The sequence below is a fragment of the Mustelus asterias genome, unplaced genomic scaffold (assembly GCF_964213995.1).
Source record: "Mustelus asterias unplaced genomic scaffold, sMusAst1.hap1.1 HAP1_SCAFFOLD_520, whole genome shotgun sequence".
Lineage (NCBI taxonomy): Eukaryota > Metazoa > Chordata > Chondrichthyes > Carcharhiniformes > Triakidae > Mustelus > Mustelus asterias.
Window position 1 is genome coordinate 151,573 of NW_027590472.1, and position 13,386 is coordinate 164,958.

The window sequence follows — 13,386 nt, forward strand, 5'->3', positions numbered from 1 at the left end:
ATACCGACCGATAGCCCAAATCGTACATCCGACTCCATATAGAATAAACCATTAATGTCGACCATAAGAGGATGAAATTGGCTGAGATAACAAACAGTAAAATGATGGATTTCCTGCGACTCACCATCTCTGGGTCTCTGGGATTCTCCCCACTGCTGTGAGTCCGGAGTCTCCTGCGGGCTCTGCTGCTCATTAAAATGTGTCTGACGGTGAAAACGTTGAGCAGCAGAATCAGGACGAACGGGACAGCCGGGGTTAGAATGTTGTGGAGGAACTCGATTGTTCCCCAGACCGGAGAGAACATCACAACCATTGTGAACAAACAAAACCAGGGGGCGTTCCCCAGCCGATATCTATTTAATAACATAAAATACCAGGAAATGTTCTTTAAACAGCTCAGCACCGTCACTGTTCCCAGAACCACAGCCGCCGATTTCTCACTGCAATATTTACTCTTCAGCTTGGGGCAGCAAATGGCCACAAATCGATCAAAGGTGAAAGTGACGGTGAACCAGACAGAACAGTCAGTGGCTGCATAAAGCAGGACGGCGTGGATGTTACACACGGGGACCCAGTGCAGGAAAACAAACTGTTCCGGATAAAGAATGGGAATGTGTCTGAATATCAGGTCGAGGATAACGACCAGCAGATCCCCCGCTGACATGGCCACCAGGTAACGAGTCACACATTTGGACAGACCACAGTTTCTGCTCGTCAGAGTCACAATTGTGATTATGTTCACTGTCAGGAAGGGAAATAAAGAATAAAATTAGACAGGATTCAGGGAAAGAAGTTACCATTTGGACTGAGGTTGGGTTAAAATAAAAAAAGAATGTTCACACATAAAATCACTTAAATCTTTTTAAAAAAAATCCAGCATGTATTTTGCAGTGTGAGAGGAAAGAGGAGCATCCGGAGGAAACCCACACAGACACGGGGAGAAGGTCCAAACTCCACACAGACAGTGACCCAAGCCTGGAATTGAACCCAGGTCCCTGACGCTGTGAGTCAGCAGTGCTAACCACTGTGTCACCGTGCTGCTCCATGGTAGCAACACTGTGGTATACATTTGGGAGCGAGATTTCCGGGGAGGCCACAACATTGACCCTCACTCAGCTACAAGTAAATAGCCCCCCTCCCTTGTGGGGGATTTGGAGGGTATGAAGGATGAGGGAGTAAACCTTACAGAAAATCTAGACTGGAGTCCTGTAGATGGTAATCTGTCGTCTCTCAGACAGTTTACTGACAATCCCTGCAACAGAGCTGGTACCAAAGAGGGCTGGTTTGACCCTTGCCTCTGGACAATACTAACAATTGGCAGAGGGAGATCCTGATGCCTTGACAGCACAGAATCTCTATTATATTTACACAGAACTGTACCCTGGAGAGGAGATCACAGCATCGGGGCCACTGTTAGCACAACACAGGAAAAAATAGTAATCTCACACTCGATTGACACAGAACACAACTTCCAGTGTTTGCTCTGAAGAGTCGGAGAAAGCTTCACGGTTCAGCGATTCGCTATCGTCCATAATGCTCAGTGCGATTACTGCTGTCCCACGTTGGTCTACTGGACCAGTGCAGCTGCATCAGTCCTCTCTCGGCAGGAAGGTTGCCAATCTATGCACCAGGTAAAACTCAAACAAAGGCCAGTACCAAAGGAAAAGCCAAGCAGGCTGCCTTAATGCCTATCGTCCGGTGACTCTGATGTCCAATATTATGAAATGCATCAAAAGGTTAGTCATGGCATGAATCAGTTCCGGCTTCCCAGATTGCCTGGATCCACGACAGTTCACCGACATCCACCACAGGTCCACAATGCCATCTCCCTGGCCTGACAGTGAACCCTGGAACACAGACTCGTGTTTATCAACTACAGCTCAGCCTGCAACACCATTAGTCCTACGAAACTCATGTCCAAAGTCCGTGGCCCTGGGCTTGGCTCCTGCCTCTGCAATTCGATCCTCAACTTCCGAATCCATAGAGAGCAAAATTAAGGACAATCAACAACATCTCCTCCACAATCATCCTGAACAGCGGTGCCCCGTAAGGCTGCGTCCTCAGCCCCTTACTATACTCCTTATACACTGGTGACTGTGTGGCCAAATTCCCCTCCAACTCCATTTCCAAGTTTGCTGATGACACCTGCAGTGGGTCGGAGGAAGAGACAGAGAATCTGGTGAACTGGAGCGACAACAATAATCTCTTCCTCAATGTCAACAAAGCAAATTGACTTCTGGAAGCCTAGTGGAGTACATGCCCCGGTCTACATCAATGGGATGAAGTTGAAATAGTCGAGAGCTTCACGTTTTAGGGTCCACATCACGAAAAACCTTTCCTGGTTCCTCCATGACGTCCCTATAATTAAAAAAAGTCTCCGAACGCCTCTATTTTCTCAGAGGTTTACAGACATTTGGCATGTCAGCTGCGACTCTCACCAACTTTTACAGATGCACCATAAATACCATTCTAGCTTGGTATGGCTCCTGCTCTGTCCAAGACTGCGAGAAACTTCAAAGCTTGGTGAATGCAGACCAGTCCATCACTCAAACTAACCTCCCACTCATTAACTCTGTCTAAACTTCCCGTTGCCTCACAAAAGCTGTTTGTAGTGTACATTGATGGTCTAGACATGAATGTGTGAGGTGTGATCAGTAAGTTTGCAGATGATACAAAAATTGGTGGTGTGGTAAATATTGAGGAGGAAAGCCTTAGATTACAGGAATCATAGAATCCTACAGTGCAGAAGGAGGCCATTCAGCCCATCGAGTCTGCACTGGGCACAATTCAGGAATCGCGCACCACGGACATCAACTCTTCTCACTTGTTCCATCAGAGAAAAAGATAAACAATGTGTGAGGTCATGGACCAACCGACTCATAGAATCATAGAATCACTACAGTGCAGAAGGGGGCCATTTGACCCATCGAGTCTACACCGACAACAATCCCACCCAGGCCCTATCCCCAAAGTTCCACATATGTACCCTGCTAATCCCCCAAACATACATATCCCAGGACGCTAATGGGCAGTTAACATGGCCAATCAACCTAACCTGCACATTTTGGACTGTGGGTGAAAACCGCAGTATCCGGAGCAAACCCATGCAGACACGGGTAGAATGTGCAAATTCCACACAGACAGTGATCCAAGCCAGGAATCGAACTCAGGTTCCTGTGAGACAGCAGCACTAACCATTGTGCCACCATGCTGCCGACTCAGGAACAGCTTATCTGCTGCCACCAGACGTTTGAATGGACCCACATTGCATTAAGATGATCTTTTCCTACATCCTAGCTATGACTGCAACATTACATTCTGCCCTCTCTCCCTCTCTATGTACAGTATGCTTTGTCTGTATGGCACTCAAGCAACAACACTTTTCACTGTATATCCAATGTTATGAAATGCATCAAAAGGTTAGTCATGGCATGAATCAATTCCGGCCTCCCAGATTGCCTGGATACGCTACAGTTTACCTACCTCCCCAACAGGTCCACAGACACCATCTCCCTGGCCCAACACTGAACTCTGTAACACTGTAACTCTGAACATAGAGAAGGAGAGAGTGCAGAATGTAATGTTGGACTCAGAGCGAGGGTGGAGAATAAGATCATCTGAATGCGATGTGGGTCCATTAAAACGTCAGATGGCAGCAGAGAAGAAGCTGTTCTTGAGTCGGCAGCATGGTGGCACAATGGTTAGCACTGCTGTCTCACAGGGACCTGAGTTCGATTCCCGGCTTGGATCACATATTTATTATATGTGAAAATAATAAACCAAATCAATTCAAATCAAATCAGTCTTTCGCATCTCAAGCTGAAACATCAGCACGATGTGCCCTGGCCTTACCAATCAACTTATGCAGGTTGATGATGTATACGGGACGGCTGTGATCGAGACTGAATTTACAAGGCTGAATGTGGACATTGGGGAGCTGCGAGAAACTGGACTTGCTCACAGTGGATTCTTTCCAGAGGAACACCACACGTTCTTGTAATAGGAGAAATCCCAACAGGCGAGATGTGAGAATGGAACAAAGTTTAAAAATAAGCTTCACTGGTGCTGATGGAATCCCAGGAATTGAAATGGGATCCCTGATGCTGTGAGGCAGCAGTGCCAACCACTGTGCCATACTGCCATCCTGCAAGGTGCCCTGGAGATATCCAAGATCACGGCCAAGACACCATCATCACCTTGGGGTCCGGGTCCATAGGACTCTTAAATCGGCCTCGCAGGTGGAGGATGCGGTCAAGAAGGCGTACGGCGTACTGGCCTTCATTAATCGAGGGATTGAGTTTAGGAGTCGGGAGATAATGCTGCAGCTTTATAGGACCCTGGTTAGACCCCACTTGGAGTACTGCGCGCAGTTCTGGTCACCTCATTACAGGAAAGATATTGAAGCCATTGAAAGGGTGCAGAGGAGATTTACAAGGATGTTGCCTGGATTGTGGGGGCATGCCTTATGAGGATAGGTTGAGGGAGCTTGGTCTCTTCTCCCTGGAGAGACGAAGGATGAGAGGTGACCTGATAGAGGTTTACAAGATGTTGAGAGGTCTGGATAGGGTAGACTCTCAGAGGCTATTTCCAAGGGCTGAAATGGTTGCTACGAGAGGACACAGGTTTAAGGTGCTGGGGGGTAGGTACAGAGGAGATGTCAGTGGTAAGTTTTTCACTCAGAGGGTGGTGGGTGAGTGGAATCGGCTGACGTCGGTGGTGGTGGAGGCAAACTCGTTGGGGTCTTTTAAGAGACTTCTGGATGAGTACATGGGATTTAATGGGATTGAGGGCTATAGATAGGCCTAGAGGTGGGGATGTGATCGGCGCAACTTGTGGGCCGAAGGGCCTGTTTGTGCTGTGGCTTTCTATGTTCTATGTTCTATGTTCTATATCCGTAGTAGGGAAATGATTGGAAAACAATCTGAGGGACAGAATTAATCTCCACTTCGAGAGGTAAGGATTTATGAACAATAGTCAGCATTTATTTGACAGGGGGAGATCATGTCTAACAATTCGCTGGAATATATTGAGGAGGTGACTGGATGAGGAGATGAGGGAAGTGCAGTCGATGTAGTCTACGTGTTCTTCAGAAAAGCTTTTGACAAATATGGAAGACTGAACAAGGAAGTGATTCCGATTGGAACCAGGTCAATTTGGTAAATTATATTCAAAATGGCTGAGTGGCAGAGGGTGATGGTGGAAGGTTGTTTGTGTGACTGCAAGCCTGTGTTCAGTGGGGTTCCACAGGGATCGATGCTGGGTCCCTTGCTGTTTGTAGTGTACATTGATGGTCGAGACATGAATGTGTGAGGTGTGATCAGTAAGTTTGCAGATGATACAAAAATTGGTTGTGTGGTAAATATTGAGGAGGAAAGCCTTAGATTACAGGAATCATAGAATCCTACAGTGCAGAAGGAGGCCATTCAGCCCATCGAGTCTGCACTGAGCACAATCCCACCCAGGCGATATCCCCTGAACCCCATACATTTACCCAAGCAATTCTCCCTGACAGTAAGTCCAGTATATCCTGGCCAATCCACCTAACCCACAAGTCTTTGGACTGTGGGCGGAAACTGGAGCACCCGGAGGAAACCCATGCAGACACGGGGAGAATGTGCAAACTTGACACAGATGTGGTCCAAGCCAGAAATCGAACACACGTCCCTGGCGCTGTGGGGCAGCAGTGCTAACCACTGTGCCACCGTGCTGAGGAAACTGAAAGGCTGGGCAAATGTAATTTACACCTGACGAATGTGAGGCCATGCATTTGGGACGACTATCCGGGCAAGGAAATGCATCATGTCCGGTCGAGTGTGAGGAAGTGCAGAGGACCAGAATGAATTTGGGGTGCATATATGTGGATCCCTAAAAGCAGCAAGACAGGTAGACGAGGTGGTTAAGACGACATGTAGGATACTTGCCTTTAGCAGCCGCAGCATAGAATATAAGAGCTGGGAGGTGATGATGGAAGTTTATAAAACGCTGGTTAGACCAGAGCAAGAGAACTGTGTACAGCTCTGGTCATCACACTACAGGAAGGATGTGATTACACTGGAGACGGTGGAGAGGAGATTCACCAGGATGGTGCCTGGGCTGGAGAGTTTCAGCTATGAGGAGAGGCTGGTTAGGCTGGGTTTTTTACCTTAGAGCAGAGACGGCTGGAGGTGGAGTGGGTGTAGTGGGTGGTGATGGGGAATGCTTTCAGGCGGGGGCGGGACGGGGGGGGGGGGACTGAGTGATATGAACAAAATTATGTGGTACATCGATAGGAAGAAACTTTTTCCCTATAGTAGAGGTGTCAATAACCAGAGGGGCGTGGAGTTAAGGTAAAGGGCTGATGTTTGTGTGGATTTGAGGGAAAATGTTTCCATCCACAGGGTGCTGGGATCTGCAGCTCACGGCCTGAAAGGATGGTAGAAGCGGGAACAACCACAAGAGGCATTTAGATCAGCAACTCAAACGCCAGAGCATATAATTATTAAACTAGAACGAGTGCAGAAAAGATTTACTCGGATGCTACTGGGACTTGATGGATTGAGTTACAAGGAGAGGCTGAATAGACTGGGACTTTTTCCCCTGGAGCGTCGGAGGCTGAGGGGTGATCTTATAGCGGTCTATAAAATAATGAGGGGCACAGATCTGTTCAATAGTCAATATCTTTTCCGAAAGGTAGGGGAGTCTAAAACTAGATGGCACAGGTTTAAGGAGAGAGGGGAAAGATACAAAAGTGTCCAGAGGGGCAATTTTATCACACAGAGGGTGGTGAGTGTCTGGAACGAGCTGCCAGAGGCAGTAGCAGAGGCGGGTACAATTTCATTTTTTAAAAGCGTTTAGATAGTTCAATGGGCACGATGGGTAAAGAGGGATATTGGGCAAATGTGGGCAATTGGGATTAGTTTAGGGGTTTAAAAAGAAAGGGCAGCATGGATAAGATGGGCCGAAGGGCCTGTTTCCATTCTGTAAACTCTATGACAAGGCTATGGATCGAGTGCTGGAAAATGGGATTGGATTGGATAGGTGTTTGATGACCAGTTCAGACATAATGGTCGAAGGGCCTCATTTTGTGCTGTTCCGATGGCTGTTGGACCACCCACAGCAGTGGCCCCATCACTTGCAGCTCTCACAGCGCTGGCTGGGATACCGACCACCTCCCAAACACATCTGGTTGCAAATGTGCAATTGCAGCCAGCAGTGAGCTGCCTGGTCTGAGAGAGACATCTGTCAGCTCTCTGCTGCTGCAGCTCGCTTCAACACAGCAGCTGCCCCCAGGTAGTCCGGGGGTCCTCAGCTCTTTCTGAGCAGCCCCCGACCAGATATAGACCCAGCCCCCTCCCCACCACCTGGACCAATCACCCACCATTCCCCCACACCAATTGCATGCAGAGTGTCAGCAGGGCACCTCTCCCTAACCCACTGTGCATGCAGAGAGGCAGCGAGACCCCTCCCTAACCCACTGTGCATGCAGAGAGGCAGCGAAACCCCCTCCCTACCCCACTGTGCATGCAGAGAGGCAGCGAGACCCCCTTCCTACCCCACTGTGCATGCAGAGAGGCAGCGAGAACCCCTCCCTACCCCAGTGTGCATGCAGGGAGGCAACGAGACCCCCTTCCTACCCCACTGTGCATGCAGAGAGGCAGCGAGACCCCCCCCCTACCCCACTGTGCATGCAGAGAGGCAGTGATGCCCCCCTCCCTGCCTCCACCAATCACGTGCAGAGTGGCAGCGGGGACCGCCCCACCCCACAGACAGCGTGCAGAATGGTAACGGGACCCTCTCCGACCCAGCAACTACGTTCAGAGTCGGCCCCGCTACCTTCAGGCTCCGCCCCTGTAGACCCCGCCACCTCATGCCCCACTCCCTGGTACTGCCCGGTGGGCATTGCCCAAGGGGCACCTACCTTTGCCCTCGACCTTGCCCGGTGCCCTCAATGGCCTTCACTTCTCCCGGCGAGGTCATCATGACTCGTCCTCATACATGTGGCCAACTGTTTTCCTCACCGGACCCAACCTCTCCCGGTGAGGCTGCAAAGGCAAGTGTGGCGCACAATTCCATCCCAGGCTCACTAATTTCATTTAAATTTGTTTTAAAATAAATTGAAATAATTTATTCAGCCTCTTGCCGGAAATGGGCAGGAGACTGAATCCGCTGTTTATCCATTGCCGGTGAAGGTTGCAAGAGGTGAGAAATGGGACGTGGACCTGAGTTCCAGGCTGTCACGCGGTTTTACTTGATCACCCCAACATCAATGGACAGGGAGTCGCTGTTATCCTACCCCCCGACCGTGTGTGTGTTGCGTGTGTCTATATTGTCTGTACCAGTATGCATGTGTGTGTGTGCGTGTTTGTGTGTGAGCAACAGAGTACCTGACGAGTGTTCCTAAGTGTGCGTTCTTCTGGAGTGTTGCAGCAATTTTGGTTCTTGAATTTGTGTGTGAGTGGGAGCAAGTGTCTAAATCTGATTGCTTCGATCAACAAATGTGTGTATTAATGTATGTGTGTTTGGGTGTGTCTGTGTGTTTGTGTTCCTGTTGCTCTCGGAGAGCTTGTGGTAGCACAGGGGATAGCATTGCTGCCTCACAGCACCAGAGGTCCTGGTTCAATTGCAGGTTTGGCCACTGTCTGTGCAGATTCTGCATGTTCTCCCCATGTCTGCGTGGGTTTCCTCCGGGTGCTCCAGTTTCCTCCCACTATCTGAAAGTTGTGCTGGTTGGGTGCATTGGCCGTGCTAAATTCTCCCTCAGTGTACCTGAACAGGCACTGGAGTGTGGTGACTCGGGGATTTTTATAGTAACTTCATTGCAATGTTAATGTTCGCATACTTGTGACACTGATGAATAAATTTCAAATTTCATGAAATATGTTTTCTCTCTGTGAGATCCTGCTGTGCAGATATGACCAATAAAATTGATTCTGTGGCCTGGTGATTGGGTGGGTGAACTGGTGTTATATGCAGAGGGTGAAAAGGATTCTGTCTCAATATTTTACGCACGAAGGAATAGTGTTTGAGGTCACATGTCTATGGAAAGTCACAGCACTCAGAAGACATCCCAGCCCATAGACCCTGAGACAATTGTCAGTGGCTGAAAGAATTAATAACCGGATACAGAGATTAATTAAGAGCAGCAAACACAGTACAGGAAATGACAAGAAAATCAATACAGTTAAACAGCCTTTCTAGAATTAGGAACTGGACACAGGGGACGGGACTTTCCAGCCTCACTCTTCCCCAAGCTCCAAAATCCCACCCATGTTCAACAGACCTTCCCATTCTCCGCCCCTCGCCTGCTCCGATTCCCGTGGCGGTCGGGCCGGTCCAATTCCAGCCAGAGACTTACCCGGAACACCAACAATCGCCAGGAGGGGATAGTAAACGCATTGAATCACCCTCAGTAGATATTCAATCCGATCAGCTGATGTCATCATCCAATAATAATCAGTAAACACAGAAATCCAATAGAATAAACTCCTGTCCTTGGTTGGAACATTCCGGTTCATTGTTCCCAGATTCTGATCCTTTGTCGAAACATTCCAATCCATTGTTCCCAGATTCTGATCCATTGTTGGAAGATTCCAATCTATTGTTCCCAGATTCTGATCGATTGTTGGAACATTCCGGTTCATTGTTCTCAGATTCTGGAGGGCACAGGTTTAAGGTGAGACGGGAGCGATACAAAAGTGTCCAGAGGGGCAATGTTTTTCACACAGAGGGTGGTGAGTGTCTGGAACAAGCTGCCAGATGTAGTAGTAGAGGCGGGTCCAATTTTGTCTTTTAAAAAGCATTTAGATAGTTACATGGGTATCGAAGGATATGGGCCAAATGCGGGCAATTGGGGTTAGTTGATGAGTTAAAAAAAAGGGTGGCATGGACAAGTTGGGCCGAATGGCCTGTTTCCCTGCTGTAAACCTCTATGACTCTATGACTCTGTTCTGATCCATTGTTGGAAGACTCCAATCCATTGCTCCCAGATTCTGATCTCTCCTCTCCCTCCCTCTCTCTCCACAGCCGCTGATCTCTGTTGGTGTTGGAGTTGCCGCTCCCGCTGACTCAATGGGACAACACATTGAACGGAATCCCTTATTAATAGAAGAGGGGATTCCCTCCAGGCACACTAATCGGATCCATGGAGACTCACATCAATTCCAGTCACTAAACAAACAGCTTCACTTAACCCCCTTCAATCCAACACTTTTTATACCCAACATAGAACAGTTACAGCCTCGATGGGGTGTTGAGGGTCAGGGAGGGATGGAAAGTTGGAAATAATGTAGGGTCAATATTAATTCGATATAGCAGAGATCACTCTGCTAGTGTTAATTTCGAGACGACGAGAATACAAAAGCAGGGGTGTACTGCTGAGGGTTTATAAGACACTGGTCTGACCGCATTCAGAATATTGTCAGCAATTTTGGTCCCCGTATCTAAGGAAGGATGTGCTGGCCTTGGAGACGGTCCAGAGCAGGTTCACAAGAATGATCCGGGGAATGAAAGACTTGACGCATGAGGAGCGTCTGAGGACTGGGGGTCCATACTCGATGCAGTTTGGAAGTATGAGGAAGGGGATAACATTGAAACTTACAGAATAATGAAAGGCCTGGATCGAGTGCACTTGGGGAAGATGTTTCCATTAGTTGGGGAGACTTGGACCCGAGGGCACAGACTCAGAGGAAAGGGATGGCCCTTTAGAAATGTGATGTGGAGATGGCGGTGTTGGACTGGGGTGTGCGCAGTAAGAAGTCTCACAACACCAGTTTCCCACTCACCTGATGAAGGAGCAGCGTTCCGAAAGCTCGTGATTCGAAATAAACCTGTGGGACTTTAACCTGCTGTTGTGAGACTTCTTACTTCAGAACTGAGACGAGGAGGAATTTCTTCAGCCAGAGGGTGGTGAATCTGTGGAATTCATTGCCACACAAGGCTGTGGAGGCCAGATCATTGAATGTATTTAACAAAGAGATAAATAGGTTCTTGACTGGTACAGCGATCAAGGGTTACGGGGAGAAAGCAGGAGAATGGGTTTGAGAAACTTATCAGCCAGAATTGAATGGTGGAGCCGGCTCGACGGGCCGAATGGCCTCATTCTGCTCTTATATCTTATTGTCTGATGGGTATCATGGTCGTGGTTTTTAGATGAAGTTAACGTCAATCAGGGTTGATATAGTCTGCTTAATCCAGGTTGTAGCAGATCTTATGTACAGCTCATGGACAGAACAATCTTAGTATAGGACTTCACACGGATCAATCTCTCAGCATTACGTACAGTACAGTCTTAGCTCGAGTCATCAGATAGAACTATCTCTCAGTGTTATGTACAGTACAATCTGAGGCTTCAGATAGAACTATCTCTCAGTGTTATGTACAGTACAGTCTGAGGCTTCAGATAGAACTATCTCTCAGTGTTATGTACAGTACAATCTGAGGCTTCAGATAGAACTATCTCTCAGTGTTATGTACAGTACAATCTGAGGCTTCAGATAGAACTATCTCTCAGTGTTATGTACAGTACAATCTGAGGCTTCAGATAGAACTATCTCTCAGTGTTATGTACAGTACAATCTGAGGTTTCAGATAGAACTATCTCTCAGTGTTATGTACAGTACAATCTGAGGTTTCAGATAGAACTATCTCTCAGTGTTATGTACAGTACAATCTGAGGCTTCAGATAGAACTATCTCTCAGTGTTATGTACAGTACAATCTGAGGCTTCAGACAGAACTATCTCTCAGTGTTATGAACAGTACAATCTGAGGCTTCAGATAGAACTCTCTCTCAGTGTTATGTACAGTACAATCTGAGGCTTCAGATCGAACTATCTCTCAGTGTTATGTACAGTACAATCTGAGGCTTCAGATAGAACTATCTCTCAGTGTTATGTACAGTACAATCTGAGGCTTCAGACAGAACTATCTCTCAGTGTTATGAACAGTACAATCTGAGGCTTCAGATAGAACTCTCTCTCAGTGTTATGTACAGTACAATCTGAGGTTTCAGACAGAACTATCTCTCAGTGTTATGTACAGTACAATCTGAGGTTTCAGATATAACTATCTCTCAGTGTTATGTACAGTACAATCTGAGGCTTCAGATAGAACTATCTCTCAGTGTTATGTACAGTACAATCTGAGGCTTCAGACAGAACTATCTCTCAGTGTTATGAACAGTACAATCTGAGGCTTCAGATAGAACTCTCTCTCAGTGTTATGTACAGTACAATCTGAGGCTTCAGATAGAACTATCTCTCAGTGTTATGTACAGTACAATCTGAGGCTTCAGATAGAACTATCTCTCAGTGTTATGTACAGTACAATCTGAGGCTTCAGACAGAACTATCTCTCAGTGTTATGAACAGTACAATCTGAGGCTTCAGATAGAACTCTCTCTCAGTGTTATGTACAGTACAATCTGAGGTTTCAGACAGAACTATCTCTCAGTGTTATGTACAGTACAATCTGAGGCTTCAGATAGAACTATCTCTCAGTGTTATGTACAGTACAATCTGAGGCTTCAGATAGAACTATCTATCAGTGTTATGTACAGTACAATCTGAGGTTTCAGATAGAACTATCTCTCAGTGTTATGTACAGTACAATCTGAGGCTTCAGATAGAACTATCTCTCAGTGTTATGTACAGTACAATCTGAGGTTTCAGATAGAACTATCTCTCAGTGTTATGTGCAGTACAATCTGAGGTTTCAGATAGAACTATCTCTCAGTGTTTTGTACAGTACAATCTGAGGCTTCAGATAGAACTATCTCTCAGTGTTATGTGCAGTACAATCTGAGGATTCAGATAGAACTATCTCTCAGTGTTTTGTACAGTACAATCTGAGGCTTCAGATCGAACTATCTCTCAGTGTTATGTGCAGTACAATCTGAGGATTCAGATAGAACTATCTCTCAGTGTTATGTACAGTACAATCTGAGGCTTCAGATAGAACTATCTCTGTGTTATGTACAGTACAATCTGAGGTTTCAGATAGAACTATCTCTCAGTGTTATGTACAGTACAATCTGAGGCTTCAGATAGAACTATCTCTCAGTGTTATGTACAGTACAATCTGAGGCTTCAGATAGAACTATCTCTCAGTGTTATGTACAGTACAATCTGAGGCTTCAGATAGAACTATCTCTCAGTGTTATGAACAGTACAATCTGAGGCTTCAGATAGAACTATCTCTCAGTGTTACGTATAGTACAATCTGAGGCTTCAGATAGAACTATCTCTCAGTGTTATGTACAGTACAATCTGAGGCTTCAAATAGAACTATCTCTCAGTGTTATGTACAGTACAATCTGAGGCTTCAGATCGAACTATCTCTCAGTGTTATGTACAGTACAATCTGAGGCATCAGATAGAACTGTCTCTCAGTGTTATGTACAGTACAATCT

At 46.8% G+C, this 13,386-nt stretch overlaps 1 long non-coding RNA gene across 1 annotated transcript in view; it reads left to right on the plus strand.

The window, feature by feature from the left end:
* Window positions 1-10,070, plus strand: part of LOC144486925 (uncharacterized) — a 45,020-nt gene extending 34,950 nt beyond the window's left edge. The window contains exons 2-3 of the long non-coding RNA XR_013496355.1: window positions 461-673; window positions 10,003-10,070. This is a non-coding gene — a long non-coding RNA (uncharacterized LOC144486925). The remainder of the gene's footprint in view (window positions 1-460; window positions 674-10,002) is intronic.
* Window positions 10,071-13,386: the final 3,316 nt, after the last annotated feature.